Genomic DNA, 9,952 nt, shown 5'->3' with positions numbered 1-9,952 from the left:
GAGGCATATTACCCTTTTACTATATAGGATAGAGGCCTGGTGCATGGGTGGGGGCCGGCTGGTTTTCCCTGAAGGGTGTCCTGGATCAGGGTGGGGGTCCCCACTGGGGGTGCCTGGCCAGTCTGGCTGAGGGGCTGAGGGCTGTTTTCAGGCTGGTGGGTTGACTGAAGCTCCCAACCGCTCCTTTTTTTCTTTTCTTTTTTTTATTCTGGGCCAGCTTTAGCTCTGAGGCCTCGGCTGCTGAAAGCCGGTTTCTGGCCTTTGTTTTTCCTTCTGTATTTGATACAATGTTGCGGTCCGGCTGGCTGAAGCCTGGCTGACTAACGAAGGTTTCTGGGGTTTTGTTTAGCTTCTATATTTGCAACATAGTTGCTTAGAATTGCAGCTGAGAGGCCGACAAGTGAGGCGGGGAACGTTGGAGTCTGCCGTCACTGGAGCAAGCAAGCCTCCCTGTTCACTTCAGTGCATGGCTGCCGGCCGCCATCTTGGCTGACAGTTAATTTGCATAAGGATATGCTGATTAGCCAATGGGAAGGGTAGCGGTCGTACGCTAATTACCATGTTTCTCTTTTATTAGTGTAGATTAGAAGCCCGTTGCACAAAGATTTGTGCAATTGGCCTTCCTTCCCCTGGCTGCCAGCACCGGTTTTACGCCAGCACCGGTTTTCCTCCGGCACCCGGGACCTAGGCCTTTGGTCCGGCCGCAGTGGAGAAGCCAAGCCTCTTCAGTCTTCAGTCTTTAGTCTTCAGTCTTCACTCTGGCCGGAGCCTTCAGTCTTCGCTCTGTGCCTGCTTATGCAAATTAGCCGTCATCTTTGTTGGGTTAATTTGCATAGTCACGCTGATTGGCTGGTGGTGTAGTGGAGTGACACCAATTTGCATGTTTCTCTTTTATTTGTGTAGATGCGATGGTATTAACCATTATAGGTCAATATTTTTAGTACTTCCTTTATTCTCCTAATATATAGTTCAACATTTTTTTCAGGAATGTTTTCTTGAGTAGTTTTGGGGTATTTTTTTCTGTTCCTTTGCTTTGGTTTCCTTTTTCAGGGATTTCTATTTACCTATTAGTGGAGTCCCTGAAGACACTCAGAAAAGTTACCTAAAAAAATGGGAGCCAAGGATTTTATATCTTCCTTGTCTTTTTTTTTTTTAATATATTTTATTGATTTTTTTAAAGAGAGGAAGGGAGAGGGATAGAGAGTTAGAAACATCAATGAGAGAGAAACATCGATCAGCCGCCTCCTGCACACTCCCCACTGGGGATGCGCCCGCAACCCAGGCACATGCCCCTGACCAGAATCGAACCTGGGACCCTTGAGTCCGCAGGCCGACGCTCCATCCACTGAGCCAAACTGGCCAGGGCCCTTGTTTGTCTTTAATGTTTGTCACTTTCTCTTGAATCCTCTTACTTTATTTCTTTATACTTTAAAAATTTTCCTTTTTCATCTTTAATTTCTTTTAAGGCATCATTTGTTGTATTTATTTGCTCTTGTGTTCCTTTCCTTCAGCTCTATCACTTCAAATATTTTTATTTTTTCTTTGTTTGTTTTTTGTTTTGTTAATCTTCATTCAAGGATATTTTGCCATTGATTTTTAGAGAGAGTGGAAGGGAGAGGGAGAGGGACAGACAGAGAGAGAGAAACATCAGTGTGAGAGAGACACATCTATTGGTTGCCTCCCCTTAGGCCAGGGCCAGGATGGAGCCTGCAACCTAGGTACCTGCTCTTAACTGGAATCAAATATGGGACCCTTCAGTCCTTGGGCCAATGCTCTATCCACTGAGCCAAACCAGCTAGGGCCATTTTTTAGTTTTTTAAAATTATGATTTGTGTTATTCTTGCATGGTGAAGTGGTTGAGCGTGGACATATGAACCAGGAGGTCACGGTTGGATTCCCAGTCAGGGCACATGCCCTGGTTACTGGCTCTATCTCCATTAGAGGGCATGCAGGAGACAGCCAATCAATGATTCTCTCTCATCATTGATGTTTCTATCTCTCTCTCCCTCTCACTTCCTCTCAGAAATTAATAAAAAATATATATTTTTAAAAGTGATATTAAAAAAATAAAATTCTGATTTGTGTTATTCTGTTATTTCTCAAATCTTCTCCGCTTCTCCTTTCTCTCCTTCGCTGGCTGCTTCCCCTGCTCTCTCCCCCCAGACGCCCATGACCAGCAAGTCCTCTGGCCCTCAGTGGAGTGTGTGGTGATTCCTGGTCACCTAGCGCTGTGGCTGTAAACGGGGCCCATGATCCTCAGTGTTGCCCACCGGCTTCTCTGTTTTGTGTTGGACCCAGCTGTGCTTTATGCCTTTCTCACATTGTCACGATGTGTGCAGGTCCATCATCCGTGTTTCCTGGACTGGCAGAGCCTGAGAGCTCAGGGACAGCGCCTGGCAGCAGAGCAGGGGTTCAATAAATGTTTGTTGAAGGAAAATGTCCCAGAAAAGGCGGCATGTTTGTGGCTGGGAGAAAAAATATCCGTTTGTGGCAGATGCATAAAGTGAGATAAAGAATGGTAAGAGGTAAAGCGGGAGGGTGGGGTCAGGTCAGTGTAGTGGCTTGTAAACCAGTTAAAGAATTTGAATATCCTGAGGGCAATAGAAATCCTTTAAAATATTTTTTGATGTGATCTGATTTCTTTTCTTTTTTTTCTTTAAAAGATTTTAAGCAAGGGAGTGGTCTGATGAGATTTCTGTTTTGTTTTGTTTTTAACCACAAACCACAGTATAGAAAAATGGATTGTAGATGGCAAAACTGTAGACAAAATTAGAATGCATGGAAATAATACAGCATGGAGAATAAATGATGAATTAAAAAATTGAATTACAGTGTTCTGATTTTCAGAAAGCTTGTACAGTGGAAAACATAATCAGCCCTGGCCAGCGTGGCTACCTGGGCTGCAGGTTTGAGCCCTGGCCTGGCTGGGGAGAGTGTGGGAGGCAACCAGTCCATGTGTCTCTCTCACATCAATGTTTCTCTCTCTCTCTCTCTCTCTCTCTCTCTCTCTCTCTCTCTCTCTCTCTCCCCCTCCCCTCCTTTCCACTTTCTAAAAATCAATGGAAAAAATATCCTTGGGTGAGGATTAACAACAACAAAACCATAATCAGAAAGGCAATAGAATGGCCAGAAAAAGGATGAATCTTAAATCAATGATAATTTAGCTGAGATAAATGAAAGCTCATTAATTTAGGGCCCCAATTCATAATTGATGAATAAGTATAGGCTGCTTTAATAGCTTGTGTAAGACATGACGTGACACTATGATGAAATTGATCAAAAATATTAATTTATTCTTTTCAAAACCCAAAACATTTTGTTTTTTAAATTCACATCGAAGCCCTGGCTGGATAGCTCGTTGGTTAGAGCATTGTCCTGATACGCTAGGTTGTTGGTTCTATCCCTGGTCAGGGCACATAAAAGAAGCAACCAATGAATGCATAAATAACAAATTGATGCTTCTCTCTCTCTCCCTTACTTTCTCTCTATAAAATCAATAAAAAAATTTTAAGTGTATAGTTCCTATCAACAATAAAAAAATACATTTTTAAAAGTATATTTTAAAATATACTTTTAAATAGTTCAACGGCTTTTAATATATTTGCAGATATGTGCAGTCATCACCATGGTCAATTTTAGAATATTTCCATCATCTCAAGAAGAAATCCCATACCCATTAGCTATCAGCCTCCTACCCTCCCATCACTCTTCTCCCCAGCCCTAAGCAACCACTAGTCTACTTTCTTATGTGTTAATCCTCACCCAAGGATTATTTTAATCTTCACCGAGGATATTTTTTCCCCATTGATTTTTAGGGAGAGTGGAAGAGAGAGGGAAAGACAGAGAGAAACATCGCTATGAGAGAAACACATTGATTGGTAGCCTCCTGCATGAGTCCCTACCAGGGCCTGGGTCGGGGAGGAGCCCACAACCAAGGTACGTGCCCTTGTCTGGAATCAAACTCAGGACCCTTTGGTCGCAGGCCAATGCTCTATCCGCTGAGCCAAACTGACTAGTGCTTTCCCATTGATTTTTAGAGAAAGTGGAAGGGAGGGAAGGAGGTAGAGAGAGAGAAACATGGATGTTAGAGACAAATCCATTGGTTGCCTCCCAAATGCACCTTCACTGGCCCAGAATGAACCTGCAACCCAGGTATGTGCCCTTAACTGGGAATCAAACCTTTGACCTTTTGGTGTGCAGGCCACTGCTCTAACCATTGAGCCACGGGGGTCAGGGTGACCACTAATCTACTTTCTATCTCTATAGATTACCCCTTTCTGGACTTTCATAATAATGGAATTATATAGTATACAGACTTTTCTGACTGGCTTCTTTCATTTAGCAAAATGTTTTCAAGATTCATCCAAGTTACAGCATTTTATCAATACTCCATTCTTTTCATAGGTAGATACCGTTCCGTTGTATGAATAGACCCCATTTTGTTTATCTATTTTTCTGTCGATGGACATTTGGGTTTTTTCCATCATAGGGGAAGCAAAACTTTATCTCCACTTCTTTTAGATTCTCAGCTGGGGCTCTTTTTTGTCATTGTTAATCCTCATCTAAGGATAGTTTCTTCCATTGATTTTTAGAGAGAGTGGAAGGAAGGGAGGGAGCGGGGAGAGAGAGAGAGAAAACAAATTGATGTAAGAGACACATCAACTGGCCCCCTCCCGCACACCTCCCGACTGGGGCCAGGGATCGAACCTGCAACTCAAGTACATGCCCTTGACTGGGAATCAAACACAACCTTTCGGTGCGCGGGCCAACACTCTAATCACTGAGCAACACCAGCCAGGGCTCAGCTGGAGCTCTTTAACAAAAAGATAGATTAATAAGAGAAAAACAAACAAGTTCATTAACACATGCAGGGCACATCACATGGGAGAATGTTGCTACTCAACAAAGAATAACTCAAAGTAGTTGCTTAGTGCTCTGGCTAATATAACATCTTTAACAAAGAAAATAAATTGGTGGAGAAATGACAAGACAAAGTTTGCTTCTAAGGAGGCAAACTGTGGGAAGGTAATTATATGGGACAAAATAAATGGCGTAAGGCTTATTTGCAGATTTCTCTAGTGCTATGTCTGGAAAGATGAGCCCAGACTGTCTCCAGTAAAGGAGAATTGATAGCCAGCCTTTAAGCCAAAAAGGAAGCAGGTAGGGAGTGCTTCTCTCAACTGGAATCTCCATTCTATAGTAATACGCCAGAAGGACCAACACAAAGGGAAAGACGAGAGGCACATGCCACATACATGTGAAGCTACAAGAAATGTGATATTATTGTAGACATCAAGGGAATGAGCACTAGGTCCTTGGTTCTCTCTCTCTCTCTCTCTCTCACTCTCTCTCTCTCTCTCTCTCTCCCCCTTCCTTTCTCTCTCTAAAATCAATTTTAAAAGTGGTTGAGCGTCAACCTATGAACGGTTCGATGCCCCATCAGGGCACACATGCCTGGGTTGTGTTCGATGCCCCATCAGGGCACACATGCCTGGGTTGTGGGCTCCATCCCCAGTGCGAGGTGTGCCGGTGGGGGGGGGGGGCAGGGGGGCAATCAGTGATTCTCTCTCATCATTGATGTTTCTGTCTCTCTCTCCCTCTCCCTTCTCTTTTATAAAAAAAAAAATTCTTAAAATATTTGTTAGTTCCTTTAAAAAATAAAGTGTATAAGTACTGTGAACAATAAAAAATATTTTGCCCTAGCTGGCTTGGCTCAGTGGATAGAGCTTTGGCCTGTGGACTGAAGGGTCAGGGGTTTGATGCCGGTCAGGGGCATATGCCTGGGTTGCGGGCTCGCGTGCAGGAGGCAGCCCAATCAATGATCCTCTCTCATCGTTGATGTTTCTATCTCTCCTTCTCCCTTCCTCTCTGAAATCAATAAAAATATTTTTTAAATATTTTTTTAAAGTATAGTTCAATGGCTTTTAATATATTTGCAGATATGTGCAACCACGGTTCATTTTAGAACATTTCCATCATCTCAAAAAGAAAACTCATACCCATTAGCTCTCACCTTCTTATCCTCCCATCACCCGTTTGTGGAATGCCCCACAAACATTACCATGGCAAAACTAGGAGAGCCTACGGTGTTACCCAGCATGCCGTTGGCAAAATTCCTGCCAAGAGAATTAATATTGGTATAGAGCATACTAAGCACTCTTTTTTTAAAAGATATATTTTATTGATTCTTTACAGAGAGGAAGGGAGAGGGATAGAGAGTTAGAAACATCGATGAGAGAGAAACATCGATCAGCTGCCTCCTGCACACTCCCCACTGGGTATATGCCCGCAACCAAGTTACATGCCCTTGACTGGAATCGAACCTGGGACCCCTGAGTCCGCAGACCAACACTCTATCCACTGAGCCAAACCGGTTAGGGCACTAAGCACTCTTTTTTTTTTTTTTAATTAAATCTTTATTGTTCAGATTATTACATTAGTTACTCTTTTTTCCCACCATAACTCCCCTCCACCCAGTTCCCACCCCACCCACCGCCCTCACTCCCCACCCACTGTCCTCATCCATAGGTGCACGATTATTGTCCAGTCTCTTCCCTCACCCCCCACATCCCTTCCCCCCCCCAGAATAGTAGAATAGTCAGTCCATTCCCATTCTATGTCCCTGATTCTATTACAATCACCAGTTCATACTGTTCATCAGATTATTTATTCATTTGATTTTTAGATTCACTTGTTGATAGATATGTATTTGTTGTTCAACTAAGCACTCTTAAGAGCTGAGATAGCTTCCTGAAACATGTAAAGTAAAATGGTTAGAAAAAGAAGGGAACCGAAGGTAAAGGTACTTGGGTTCAACTGAGGAGCCAGAGAAGCACACTTTATGAGAACCAAAGGGAAGGAGGCTGGGCTGCTGGAATCCATTCCCTGTGAATTCATGGCATGCTAGGTATAAAAAGTCATTTCAGACCTGTGGACTGTATAATAATAATAATAATAATAATAATTTCAAAGAATGTGCTCTGGCCGAGTAGCTCAGTTGGTTAGAGCATCATCCTGATATGCTAAGGTTTTGGGTTCGATCCCCAGTCAGGGCACATACAGGAATCAACCAAGAAATGCATGAATAAGTAGAACAACAAATCAATCAATATATAAAAATTTAAAAAATAAGTAAAAATAAAAAGAATGCAAAGGCAGGAGTCCCCATCATAACTTTATTTAATTCACCAATCTGGTTCCTGCAGAACCCGACCGATCCTGGCAATGACAGTAAATGACTTCATACTCAACGAAGTTCTCCCAATCGCAGCTGCTTGGCCACATGTGGTACCATCAGCAGATTAGCAGATACAGGGTGTGCAACTTTGGTTTTGGCAAGTGCATTCTTTTCCACCCTTATCAGAGCGGGGAACAGAAACAGTCACATTCACTTGGAAAAGACAACCAGGTCCAGCCTTGCCCAGGGCTATGTGAACTCTCTTGACCTCTGTCATAAAATAGTTTGGAAATACCTGAGTAGCTGGACTTCTCTCAAAACATCATTCTAAAAAAAAAAAAAAATCATTCTACATTGACCTGCTATATTATAACATTATGCAAATTGGACTGGTTGAGCAGGAAGTATAAGTACGTCAGACACCTTGGTAAAATACTCGCTCACCAAAGAGTGGGATTTTTTTTAAAAATATATTTTATTGATTTTTACAGAGAGGAAGGGAGAGAGATAGAGAGTTAGAAACATCCACTGAGCCAAACCGGTCAGGGCAAAACAGATTTTTAAAAATATGTTTTTATTGACTTTAGAGAGAGAGAGAGGGAGGGAGAGGGAGAGAGAGAGAGAAAAACATTGATGTGAGAAACATTGATTGGTTGCTTCCCATACACACCCCAACCAGGGGCTGTGCCTGCAACATGGGAATGTGCCTGATGGGGAATTGAACCGGCAAACTTTTGGTGCACAGGATGACACTCAACAAACTGAACCACACCAGTCAGGGCCACAACAGATTTTTTAAAAAAATAGCAGTAGCCCTAGCCAGTTTGGTTCAGTGGATAGAGCATCAGCCTGGGGACTGAAGGGTCCCAGATTTGATTCAGGTCAAGGGCACATGCCCGGGTTGCTGGCTTGATCCCCAGTGGGGAGCATGCAGGAGGCAGCCAAACAATGATTCTCTCTCATCATTGATGTTTCTATCTCTCTCTCTCTCTCCCTTTCTCTCTGAAATCAATAAAAATATATTTTTAAAAATTAAATAAATAAAATAACAGTATTTATTAATAACCATGCACTAATGAATTTATAAACCTAGATGAAATAGATTTCTGGGAAAATATAGACAGCAAAATGGCTCAAGAAAAAATTTGCCCTGGCCGGGTAGCTCAGTTGGTTAGAGCACCATCCCCATATGCCAATGTTGCTGGTTTGATCCTCAATCAGGGCACATACAAGAACCTACCAATCGTCCTAGCCGGTTTGGCTCAGTGGACAGGCCTGCAGACTGAAGGGTCTCAGGTTCGATTCTGGTGAAGGGCACACGCCCAGGTTGTGGGCTCAATCCCCAGTGTGGGGGGCATGCAGGAGGCAACCAATCAATGATTCTCTCTCATCATTGATGTTTCTATCTGTCTCTCCCTTTCCCTTCCTCTCTGAAATCAATAAAAAATATATTAAAAAAAGAACTTACCAATGAATGCATAATTAAGTGGAACAACTTATCTATCGATGTTTCTCTCTCTCTCTCTCTCTCTCTCTCTCTCAAAAATTCTGTAGTTTCATGTGATTAGTTTCCAGATAATAACTTTAAAAAAAAGGAATGGAAAAGGGAATGCATTGAAATATTTTTAATTCATGGCAAATGAAAAAAAAAAGGAAACTTGAATAATGTCAAGTATTGGTGAGGAAGTTGGGATACAGAAACCCCACGGCTGATGGTGTGATATTCCAGAGTGTGCAGCTCAATATGCACAAGAAGTTATCACAGAACCAAAGGAGACAAGTACAAAGGCATTTTATTGCTCTTGCGACATCGATGTGGTAGCCAGAAACTAGAGGCAATCAGAGTAGGAATCCACAAGACAGAATATCTTGCCGCAGTTAGGAGCACAGGACTAGAAGCCCAAGGGGTCAAAGAAAGTTTACTTGTTTTATTGTATTTTTTAATGGCAGATATTACAGCTCATTTGTATGCTAATGGGAACGATCCAGTACAGAGAAAATTGGATAATATAGGAACAGGGGAATAATATAGGAGAACAGTACAGGAGAAAGGCTAGGGATGGGCTGAGGTGTAGAACTGGAGGGTGGGGTGAGAGGTGGGAAGGGAGTGAGAGTTGGTCTAATAGCAGCAAGGACAATTCATTGTAACAAGATGGAAGTCAGGATGGAGGAAAATTGGCCAGATTGGTGGTAGAAAGATAGGATGTTTTCTTCTGGTTACTTTTAATTTTCACAGTAAAATTAGAACCAAAGTCATCAATTAAGAGTAATGCCCGATTGGCGTGGCTCAGTGGTTGAGTGACGACCTATGAACCAGGAGTTCACAGTTCGATTCCCAATCATATGCCCCTGTTGTGGGCTAGATTCCCCATTGTGGGCGTGCAGGAGGCAACTAATCAATGGTACTTTCTCATCATTGATGTTTCCTTCTCTTCTGCTCTGAAATCAATTAGGAAAAAAAAAGAGTAAGGAAAAGTAGCCTGGCTGGCATGGCTTAGTGGTTGAGCATCAATCAATCTATGAACAGGAGGTCATGGTTGGATTCCTGGTCAGGGCACATGCCTGGTTGCTGGCTCGATCCCCAGTGTGGGGCGTGCCGGAGGCAGCAGATCGATGATTCTCTCACATCATTGATGTTTCCATCTCTCTCCCTCTCCCTTCCTCTCTGAAATCAATGAAAATATATTTAAAAAGAAAGTAAGGAAAAGTAAAGGGTGCTGGATAAGTACAGAGAGCTTTTGTGAACAAAGCCTTCCTTTAGTTATGTAGTCAGGG

The sequence above is a fragment of the Myotis lucifugus genome, unplaced genomic scaffold (genome assembly GCF_000147115.1).
Source record: "Myotis lucifugus unplaced genomic scaffold, Myoluc2.0 scaffold_119, whole genome shotgun sequence".
Classification (NCBI taxonomy): Eukaryota; Metazoa; Chordata; class Mammalia; order Chiroptera; family Vespertilionidae; genus Myotis; species Myotis lucifugus.
The sequence above is the reverse complement of the archived record's forward strand: the minus strand, read 5'-3'. Positions refer to the sequence as shown.